Genomic DNA, 11,702 nt, shown 5'->3' on the forward strand with positions numbered 1-11,702 from the left:
GGTTTTTTGATGGACGGGGGCTTTCCAGCACAAAGGATCATTAGTAAGGCTGGTCCTGCTGGATGTTGGTTGGAGCACAAGGACCACTCCCTTAGGAGTGATGTACATACAGCAGTCAAAGACACTGGATCTGCTGAGACAATCCTAATTTCAAATACTCAGTTCCATGTGGCCATAAATACCCAAGTGTTTATCAGACTAACAGTTCTGAATTTTGTTCAGAAAGTCTAGTCTCTGTTGAAGTAAGTCAAGAGCCAGGTAGGAAGCAGAGTGTGTTGAGGGACACAAAACTAGGTTGATGGAAAAAGAAGTGAAAGGAAGGGACCGTCAAGTCCAACCTCGGTGCCGTGAATCAAAAAAACAGTCTGTAAACTGCGTAAAGAGGCACATGCCAATTGTGTTGCCACTGTGTGAGGTGGAAGGAACTTCCGGTTCTTGCCTACCTGCCAGAGCCCTCGTGGAATGTCTCCCCACCCCTACCCTACCCAGACCCACGTGCCCTCTGCCCCTCCCCCACTGCAGAATGTTTCAGCCACATTCTACTATTATGATTCAAACCTGCCCCTCCTTCAGTTGGATCCTGAGCGTCTGTTGAAGCAGGTCACTCTCTGGGTCCTGGTCTTGACTTTTCTCATTGAGGCTACCAGGCAGCAGTAGTCCGTGCCCAAGCCTGCAGGATGGCTTCAGAAGGAGGTAAGCCTATAGGCTGGGGGTGTGTTCTCAGAGACCCTGCCATCCCTCACATCCTTCGGGTTCACACGTGACACTTCACGGTGGGCACACAGTTGGACTGAAGTAGAGGGAGAAGAGAGCCCTGGACACACGAGGACATTTCACCTGGGGAGACTGGGGAGCCTGAAGGAACCCGAGACTGCACTGGGGAGGAGGGGTCATTGGAGGTGGATCAAGAGGAATTGCCCTGGCTATGGAGAAAGGATGGCAGCAGGCAGGTTGATTCTTTCTAGAAGGGAGACAAGCCACTTTGAAACGTGAGTGTAAGGATGTGTGTGATGTCCTGGTGGTGACACAAGGAGGGTCATGAGGAAAGCCTAGACGTGTCTTGTGTTCCTGAGGCACCTGAAGCTTGCCTCACCATATCTTTCTAAGGGATTTGAACAGGAGCATACTGTATCTAAGGGGGCCGTGGGGAGAGATGGTCTTGGTGAGAAAACTATTCAGTGGGGCTGTGTGTGGCCACACCTGCAGTGAAGTGTCCTCTCCGAGAGCTAGGCAGGAGGTTACTCTAACTGCCGCAGCCCACACCTCGTCCACTCCTCCCAGCCCAGAGCTCACTTCTCAGTCCAGGCAACTGTTGCTTTGGATTCAACAGGGGATGGGCAACCGTGTAACTTCAGCCAAGAGAGGGCTCAGGTTCCTGAGTTGCTCTGAATTGTTCTTCCTTTTGTGGAATCGCAGTACTTCAGACCTACTTCATCTCGTCCAGTATCTCATGGTGGACCCTCAGGCTGCCTTGAGAGGAAGAGTTTGTTCATATTTCCTGTCACTCCTTCATGGATAGGGGACAGATGTGGAGTGGGGTTGTTTCGGGTGGAATGTCTGTGAAGGCTGCTTCCTCTTTTAAAGGGGGAAGGAGTGTAGCCCAGGGGCAGGAAGACGATCTTCTGTGTTATTATTAAACGTCCTATGACACCTGTTCTGGTTAATTAGGTGCACCGTGGTGGGTACCTTGTTCTCCTGAACAGGGATGTGATCCAGACAGCTTGATCGCCATGGCAACTGGCTTCTGCCTGCTTCTCAGATTGTCTTTCCGTTATTGGGAGCTGGAGGGGGAAGGACCACAGGCGGTCTGTAGTCCCATGACCAATGTAACATGACAATTCCCTGGCCCTTGTTTAATCCTCTGCAGCCATCACTGGCTGTGAAATGACAGAATCTAAGGGACACGCGCCTACTTCTCACACACCACTCCCCCCACCCCCGCCTCCTAGGAACAGAACTCCTGAGTGATGACAGTGACTCTGGGCACTGGGGAGGGGGTGGCAGGACCTGGCCCATGTTACGTGTCTGCTGTGGGTTGTTCTGAGATGCAGGTGCATTCTGGGCCAGTGTTATGGGTTTGTATCGGGATTCCATTAGAGAGATATTTTCCAGCATTTTGTTTTGTTTTGTGAGGCTAGGAAAGAAAGAGGGGATTTCTACTGAGCATCAGGAAAAGGAGGACTGAGGAGGAGGTGGGGCCCTAATATTTTACACAATACCTGTCCACAAAGGGCTTTTGGGTGCCTAGAACTTACCTTGGAGAAGGTTCCTACCTGCTAGTACGCCGGCTGAGGGGCATTTCTCACAGAGCGGATGTCCACACAGTTCCAGAACTTGGGAGACAGCCTGTGAGGCTTAGGTGCCAGGGGGTGCCTTAGGGAGGCTCTCCAAGTCAGTGCTTGCTGAGGCGATTTCTTCTCGGCAGACAGGGGTCAGGGACCTTGGTGGATGGGCGCGGGGTCACCAGTGGAATAATTCTCCACTGGAGGTCAGGGCATGAAAATCACTTGAAGACATTTGCACGCTGCACAGTTTCCCTTGTCCAAGTGTCCCTCACCTGTGGAGATTTACACTCTGATGCCACAGAAAGCCTCAGTCCCACTTGCCCATTCTCCTCCTCCATTCACTCCTTTCCTTTGCCTCAACAGCATGTCCAGTGCTGGGAACGGATGTGACCATGAACCCCGGTGCCTCCTTGTCTACTTTCACGGCAGTGCCCTTCCCTCCACCCATTCCTGGCGCCCAACACCGGCCACCCTGGCAGCAGCACCTGCCACGTCCCATCACCCCAGCATTCCCTCCTGGCAGCAGCCTGCTGCTGCCAGCTTTCCCCAGGACGCCTATGGTGGCTAATGGCGGCCGTGGCCCCAGTGCCCCTGGGGCTTGCAACCTCACTGTCCAAGTCAGGTCACAAGGGAGGACAGTGGAGGCCCCCCAGACTCAGACCTTTGTCGTTACTCAGGCCCCCCTCAACTGGAGCGCTCCAGGGGCCCTCAGCAGGAGTGCTGCATGTCCTGCACCCGTATTCAAAGCAACCCCTGTGATGGGGACCGTTGTGACTGCTCCAGCTGTTGGAGTTAGTCAGGCTGGCAAGGGAGGCTGGACCCCAGGCTTTCCTCCTCAAGCTCCACCACCAGCTGCCCAGCTGGCCCCTATCATTCGCCCAGTGAACTCTGGGCCATGGCCACATGGCACTTCCAGGGAGGGCCGCCTGGCCACCAACCAGCCCAACGCCTCGCAGGATGGCTCCTCTAACACCCAGAGAGAGTACAGTAACTTCCTACGTTGGCAGCACATCAAGCCCCTGGCCCGGAGACACTTTCACCTGAGTCCTGATGCAGAAGCTTTTTCCTGCTTTCTCATGTGAGTGAACGCTCAGGGGGTCCTGGGCTTATGGGAGCTTTTAGATAAAGAGGAACTGGGGATGGACTCGCACGTTAGCTTTCTAGGGATACTGGAAGGAAGGTGTGAGGGCGATGTCCATGCTATGAGAGGGCACACTGTCGGTCACATGGGTGGGCCTGCCAGTCCGTGACATCAGGACTGAAATGTGCCCTATCTCAACTGGCCCCACCACCCTGTGAGTCTGGCCAGCTTGCTCTTCCATGATTCTCATGGTAATCTGGACTGAAGACTTGCAGTCAGAGAGGGTCGTGGTGTAAGGTGAGGAGCCAAGGAGTGGATGCCGCACTCTCCTGTGGTGCCGTGTCCTTCATACAGGACTTGAGCGTACATGGCCAGGGGAGGTCACTTCAGAGGAGGGGGAGGAGCGCGGGGCCCAGGAGGGCGCTTTATGCATGCCTCCACTTCGTTGTGGAGAATTCTACGAGGAACAGGGTGATGGTAGAGCTCTCCTAAGGGCGTGGGCTCTCTCCCACTAGACTTGTGAGCCTGGCAGGCATTTCCATCCTAAACCTCCGGTCCCTCGTAAAAAGGGGACAATTACACTTCACTCAGAGGACTGTGCAGAAGACGCCTTGGGCTAATCTATGAAGTGTTAGCAGATTGCTTGGCACATGCCATGCCTCATTGATGATGATGATTTTTATTATGAAAATGCAGCCTTGAGGAAGAAAAGAGCTCCCCAAGGCACAATGTCCCAGCTCTAGCCTGGGAGCGAATGGTCATCCTTGAGTGAGTGTGAGGCGGTGACAGCAGTGGCCGGGAAGGCTTGTCTTTGCCCTCCCAGACGCCCGCCTCTCACCCTCCTGTTGCTCAGTCATTCTGGGTTGAGTGATGTGTGGTCCACATGGGCGGGTGGGGTCAGGCAGGTGCGGGCTGGGCTGGGCCCGGAGACTGACCCCGAGGGCTTACAGCCCAGTGCTTCGATCCCTGGCCCGCCTGAATCCCTACATGCCGCTGGAGGAGGGACTGTGGAGGGCCGTGCAGGAATGGCGGCGCTTGAGCAACCTTGACCGGATGATCTACTACGAGAGGGCGGAAAAGTGAGTCAGCGTCCTGGGCCCAGGGGCTGCGTGGAGGGTGAGGCGAGTGGGTGAGGGCAGGGTCTGGCCGTGGGGGTGCTCATCAGAGAGGACAGAGGAGAAGGGCTGTCACCCAGCACAGGGTCCCCGCAGCCCAGGGGCCCTACTGTCCCCCAGAAACCCCTCCCTCACCTTGAGAGTTTGAGACTTCTGTCCTTCCTCCACCAGGAGCTCTGCCCTCCCCTGATTTTGACCTACCCTTGCCTTGACATGAAGGTCTCAGGACAGGGCAGGGTGAAGCTGTGAGTCCAGTAGGGGTCCAACTCCGGCCATATGGGCTGGGCCGTGGAAAGAGCTCCACCCGCCAGCCTGCTGCTTCCTTAGTGGTGGGTGGCTGGCGGCCACTAACATAGATTTGGGACCACCTCTCCTCATGAAAAGTGCCCTGTGTGGGTACCCTGGCATCCCTGAAGAGGCTGGGGAAGCCAGCTGTCGTCGGCCCAAGGGTCTCCGGCCCTTCCAGTGTTTGCTCCATGGTAATCCCCTTGGTTTAAGAAACAAAAGCAAACAAACGAGCGCCTCTCAGAGGAAGGGAAGGCTTCTCCTCTAAGCTCAGCATCCACATCGTCCAGCCTCTCCTGCGCCCTGTCTCCAGGTCTATGTTCCAGGAGTCTCAGTCCTAGCCCAGGGTCCTGGATTCGGGCAAGGACCCCTGTGGGGAACACATGCCTGTTGCAGCCTCTGGCTGTCAGCCCTTCATGTGGTTCTGGATGGGGATGGGGGGCATGAGGAGGGTGCCCCCTGGGTCAGCCATGTGTCCCGTTGACCTGGTTCAATTCAGCGACCTGGGTCTATGCTGTTGAATGCCCTCCAGTGCTGGTGAGGCAGGAAGGGTCCCAGATCTTGTTATCACTTCCAGGAGCAGCTCTCTGCTGTGGACAGCACCTCACAGGGCCTTGACGGCCCCAAGGCACATCCTCTCCCAGTGCCTCATTCTTGGCTGCCTTTGTTGGGCTCCAGAACCCAGGCCTTTTTCTCAGGGTGGCCTGTGTCTCCGTCACCCCCCAGGTTCATGGAATTTGCGGCCGAGGAGGAGACGCACATTCAGCATTTGCAGTGGATGCAGTGCGCGCAGGACCTGCCTCCTCCAGCCCCACCGAAGCTGGATCCTCGGGGGCCCCCAGCCCCGAAAGTGGGCCTTCAGCCAGGCACCCAGCTTCCCACTGGAGCTGAAGGCACAGGTAACAGGGCCTAGGCTTGGCCACCGTCCCCATGTGGATCCTATTCTTTCAAGACAGGGGCATTGGTCTTTCAACCAAAACAGCCACCGAGGCGGGGGGTGGGGGGGTGGGGTCTCAGCTGCCCTTTGTCACTACGGGGTATTGACTTGGTCAGTTTTGTAACTCCTCTCACACCTCCCTGTCAAAGGACCCCACACTAAGTCTGCCTAAGAAGTGGGCTTGATGGGAAGACCCCTAGAAAATTGGAGGTTCCCCACTTCCTTACTTGTGACTCTCTTAGATGACCCCCTAACCTCCCCTCTCCAACTGTGCATGAGGCTTCAGATGGTCCTGACCCCTCCCACACCCACATCAACGTCCCCCAAACAATGCCCTCACCAACGTGCGCTCGGTGGTCAGGAGGTGGACCGGGAGTCCTTCACCTTCCTTCCCTTCCTCCTGCTCTGCCGCAGCCTGTGCTCCCAGGATGTCCGGCCCCAGGGCCCAGCCCTCGCACCCGAAGCCACACAGATCCCAGTGGCCCCCGGAGCCCAAGGCGCCCAAGGAGATTCCCCCTGAGACTGTGAGGGAGTATGTGGACAGGATGGAGGCGCTGGTGGGGCCCGTCCACTCAGCCACAGGCAAGTCACCTGCAGAATGTGGAAAGGACGGAAATGAGCTGAAGCAGGAAGAGGACGACACCTACTTGGACCCGTGTCTCTTGAGCTACACTGACGAGCTGCGTTCCTGGGAACACTCTGTCACCAAGGTAGGCTGGGCCTGGAGCCTGGGGTCTACAAGATGCCAGGGCATGGAACTCTCAGCACCCAAGATCTGGGTTCTGCTCAGGCCGATGGGACTTAAGCTCAGCTCCTTGTTCCTGAGCCTGGTGTTAGGGGAGGTTTACGGAGATGTATGTGTGTATATGTTTGTGTCTGTGTGTATGCCTTTGTGTGTCTGTGTATGTGCATCTGTATATGTGCTCTTTTGTGTGTGACTGTGTATGTGCATGTGTGTGTGTGTGTGTGTGTGTGTGTGTGTGTGTGTGTGTGTGTGTGTGCTGACCATCCCCGCCTTGTGGAGGAGAGTGGGGGTGGGTCTCTGCTTTTCACTTTCCCTCCTGGTCTTCTTGTGTCACAGGCCACTCCTGGCCAAGGATGCTCACAGCCTCTTCTTTCTGTCCGAGGTGGAGGCAGCCATTCATCCTCGATTCCCGGCAGAATTGTTTTCCCCGGACCCACAGCTGGATGTCTTGGCCCTTGCTGAGGAGCTGAAGCAGGAGGAAGGACTCACCCCTGAAGAAGTGAGCCAGGGGAGGGAGAGGGACACTTAGGGAGCCAGGGGACTCCAGGGGAGGGGGGACCCCAGGTGATCCAGGGGACAGGGGAAACCAGGTGGCCCAGGGGAGCCAGAGGAGGGAGGGATCGCAGGTAGAACAGGGGAGACAAGGGACACCCAGGAAGACCAGGGCACGGAGGGACCCCAATGAGCAGGGGAGAGGTAGGGCCCCAGAACAGGAGGCCCACATGGCTCTGTCCGTCCCTTCCCTGCCTCGGAGGCCTGGCATGGGGAAGGGCCCTCTCTGGGGTGGGTGCAGCGCAGGGTGATAGGAAGGAGAGGATGGGGAGCCGGGAGCGGAGGGAAGGACACACAGCTGGGAATAAGGTGCAGGAGGACGGCAGGAATGCCACCGTGTCTGTATTTGGAGTCTAGTCCTGGGGTCACCCGTCCCCTCCTCCCCCCCAGGGCCATTGTCCCACTGCCCAGTGCTCCTCCTCTCACACGTGCGCGTGGAGCCGTCACTGTCCTCCTCCCTCCTACCAGCTGGTGCAGAAACGACTCCTGGCCTTGAAAGAGGACAAGGGTGGGCCGGCAGCCCCGAGCCACAGTGCACCCGGAATGGGCTCAAGTCCATCTGAGTCCCACGCCGGCCAAGGTGCCCAGAGGCACGACCAAGACCGCCATCGAGGGGTCAGTGATGAAGCCTGCCCACCAGAGATTGATGTTGAGGCTCTTCATAGGCCCATCCGAACAGACACTGGCCCGTTCGTGCTCAGAGTCTTTGTTTCCTCTCGAGGACGTCAGGCTGGCAAGGGAGGCTGGACCCCAGGCTTTCATCCTCAAGCTCCACCACCAGCTGCCCAGCTGGCCCCTATCATTCGCCCAGTGAACTCTGGGCCATGGCCACATGGCACTTCCAGGGAGGGCCGCCTGGCCACCAACCAGTCCAACGCCTCGCAGGATGGCTCCTCTAACACCCAGAGAGAGTACAGTAACTTCCGACGTTGGCAGCACATCAAGCCCCTGGCCCGGAGACACTTTCACCTGAGTCCTGATGCAGAAGCTTTTTCCTGCTTTCTCATGTGAGTGAACGCTCAGGGGGTCCTGAGCTTATGGGAGCTTTTAGATAAAGAGGAACTGGGGATGGACTCGCACGTTAGCTTTCTAGGGATACTGGAAGGAAGGTGTGAGGGCGATGTCCATGCTATGAGAAGGCACATTGTCGGTCACAAGGGTGGGCCTGCCAGTCCGTGACATCAGGACTGAAATGTGCCCTATCTCAACTGGCCCCACCACCCTGTGAGTCTGGCCAGCTTGCTCTTCCATGATTCTCATGGTAATCTGGACTGAAGACTTGCAGTCAGAGAGGGTCGTGGTGTAAGGTGAGGAGCCAAGGAGTGGATGCCGCACTCTCCTGTGGTGCCGTGTCCTTCATACAGGACTTGAGCGTACATGGCCAGGGGAGGTCACTTCAGAGGAGGGGGAGGAGCGCGGGGCCCAGGAGGGCGCTTTATGCATGCCTCCACTTCGTTGTGGAGAATTCCACGAGGAACAGGGTGATGGTAGAGCTCTCCTAAGGGCGTGGGCTCTCTCCCACTAGACTTGTGAGCCTGGCAGGCATTTCCATCCTAAACCTCCGGTCCCTCGTAAAAAGGGGACAATTACACTTCACTCAGAGGACTGTGCAGAAGACGCCTTGGGCTAATCTATGAAGTGTTAGCAGATTGCTTGGCACATGCCATGCCTCATTGATGATAGTGATTTTTATTATGAAAATGTAGCCTTGAGGAGGAAAAGAGCTCCCCAAGGCACAATGTCCCAGCTCTAGCCTGGGAGCGAATGGTCATCCTTGAGTGAGTGTGAGGCGGTGACAGCAGTGGCCGGGAAGGCTTGTCTTTGCCCTCCCAGACACCCGCCTCTCACCCTCCTGTTGCTCAGTCATTCTGGGTTGAGTGATGTGTGGTCCACATGGGCGGGTGGGGTCAGGCAGGTGCGGGCTGGGCTGGGCCCGGAGACTGACCCCGAGGGCTTACAGCCCAGTGCTTCGATCCGTGGCCCGCCTGAATCCCTACATGCCGCTGGAGGAGGGACTGTGGAGGGCCGTGCAGGAATGGCGGCGCTTGAGCAACCTTGACCGGATGATCTACTACGAGAGGGCGGAAAAGTGAGTCAGCGTCCTGGGCCCAGGGGCTGCGTGGAGGGTGAGGCGAGTGGGTGAGGGCAGGGTCTGGCCGTGGGGGTGCTCATCAGAGAGGACAGAGGAGAAGGGCTGTCACCCAGCACAGGGTCCCCGCAGCCCAGGAGCCCTACTGTCCCCCAGAAACCCATCCTTCACCTTGAGAGTTTGAGACTTCTGTCCTTCCTCCACCAGGAGCTCTGCCCTCCCCTGATTTTGACCTACCCTTGCCTTGACATGAAGGTCTCAGGACGGGGCAGGGTGAAGCTGTGTGTCCAGTAGGGGTCCAACTCCGGCCATATGGGCTGGGCCGGGGAAAGAGCTCCACCCGCCAGCCTGCTGCTTCCTTAGTGGTGGGTGGCTGGCGGCCACTAACATAGATTTGGGACCACCTCTCCTCATGAAAAGTGCCCTGTGTGGGTACCCTGGCATCCCTGAAGAGGCTGGGGAAGCCAGCTGTCGTCGGCCCAAGGGTCTCCGGCCCTTCCAGTGTTTGCTCCATGGTAATCCCCTTGGTTTAAGAAACAAAAGCAAACAAACGAGCGCCTCTCAGAGGAAGGGAAGGCCTCTCCTCTAAGCTCAGCATCCACATCGTCCAGCCTCTCCTGCGCCCTGTCTCCAGGTCTATGTTCCAGGAGTCTCAGTCCTAGCCCAGGGTCCTGGATTCGGGCAAGGACCCCTGTGGGGAACACATGCCTGTTCCAGCCTCTGGCTGTCAGCCCTTCATGTGGTTCTGGATGGGGACGGGGGCATGAGGAGGGTGCCCCCTGGGTCAGCCATGTGTCCCGTTGACCTGGTTCAATTCAGCGACCTGGGTCTATGCTGTTGAATGCCCTCCAGTGCTGGTGAGGCAGGAAGGGTCCCAGATCTTGTTATCACTTCCAGGAGCAGCTCTCTGCTGTGGACAGCACCTCACAGGGCCTTGACGGCCCCAAGGCACATCCTCTCCCAGTGCCTCATTCTTGGCTGCCTTTGTTGGGCTCCAGAACCCAGGCCTTTTTCTCAGGGTGGCCTGTGCCTCCGTCACCCCCCAGGTTCATGGAATTTGCGGCCGAGGGGGAGACGCACATTCAGCATTTGCAGTGGATGCAGTGCGCGCAGGACCTGCCTCCTCCAGCCCCACCGAAGCTGGATCCTCGGGGGCCCCCAGCCCCGAAAGTGCGCCTTCAGCCAGGCACCCAGCTTCCCACTGGAGCTGAAGGCACAGGTAACAGGGCCTAGGCTTGGCCACCGTCCCCATGTGGATCCTTTTCCTTCAAGACAGGGGCATTGGTCTTTCAACCAAAACAGCCACCGAGGCGGGGGGTGGGGGGGTGGGGTCTCAGCTGCCCTTTGTCACTACGGGGTATTGACTTGGTCAGTTTTGTAACTCCTCTCACACCTCCCTGTCAAAGGACCCCACACTAAGTCTGCCTAAGAAGTGGGCTTGATGGGGAGACCCCTAGAAAATTGGAGGTTCCCCACTTCCTTACTTGTGACTCTCTTAGATGACCCCCTAACCTCCCCTCTCCAACTGTGCATGAGGCTTCAGATTGTCCTGACCCCTCCCACACCCACATCAACGTCCCCCAAACAATGCCCTCACCAACGTGCGCTCGGTGGTCAGGAGGTGGACCGGGAGTCCCTCACCTTCCTTCCCTTCCTCCTGCTCTGCCTCAGCCTGTGCTCCCAGGATGTCCGGCCCCAGGGCCCAGCCCTCGCACCCGAAGCCACACAGATCCCAGTGGCCCCCGGAGCCCAAGGCGCCCAAGGAGATTCCCCCTGAGACTGTGAGGGAGTATGTGGACAGGATGGAGGCGCTGGTGGGGCCCGTCCACTCAGCCACAGGCAAGTCACCTGCAGAATGTGGAAAGGACGGAAATGAGCTGAAGCAGGAAGAGGACGACACCTACTTGGACCCGTGTCTCTTGAGCTACACTGACGAGCTGCGTTCCCGGGAACACTCTGTCACCAAGGTAGGCTGGGCCTGGAGCCTGGGGTCTACAAGATGCCAGGGCATGGAACTCTCAGCACCCAAGATCTGGGTTCTGCTCAGGCCGATGGGACTTAAGCTCAGCTCCTTGTTCCTGAGCCTGGTGTTAGGGGAGGTTTACGGAGATGTATGTGTGTATATGTTTGTGTCTGTGTGTATGCCTTTGTGTGTCTGTGTATGTGCATCTGTATATGTGCTCTTTTGTGTGTGACTGTGTATGTGCATGTTTGTGTGTGTGTGTGTGTGTGTGTGTGTGTGCTGACCATCCCCGCCTTGTGGAGGAGAGTGGGGGTGGGTCTCTGCTTTTCACTTTCCCTCCTGGTCTTCTTGTGTCACAGGCCACTCCTGGCCAAGGATGCTCACAGCCTCTTCTTTCTGTCCGAGGTGGAGGCAGCCATTCATCCTCGATTCCCGGCAGAATTGTTTTCCCCGGACCCACAGCTGGATGTCTTGGCCCTTGCTGAGGAGCTGAAGCAGGAGGAAGGACTCACCCCTGAAGAAGTGAGCCAGGGGAGGGAGAGGGACACTTAGGGAGCCAGGGGACTCCAGGGGAGGGGGGACCCCAGGTGATCCAGGGGACAGGGGAAACCAGGTGGCCCAGGGGAGCCAGAGGAGGGAGGGATCACAGG

Source organism: Balaenoptera borealis (genome assembly GCF_965194805.1).
Source record: "Balaenoptera borealis genome assembly, chromosome: 8".
NCBI classification, from domain to species: domain Eukaryota; kingdom Metazoa; phylum Chordata; class Mammalia; order Artiodactyla; family Balaenopteridae; genus Balaenoptera; species Balaenoptera borealis.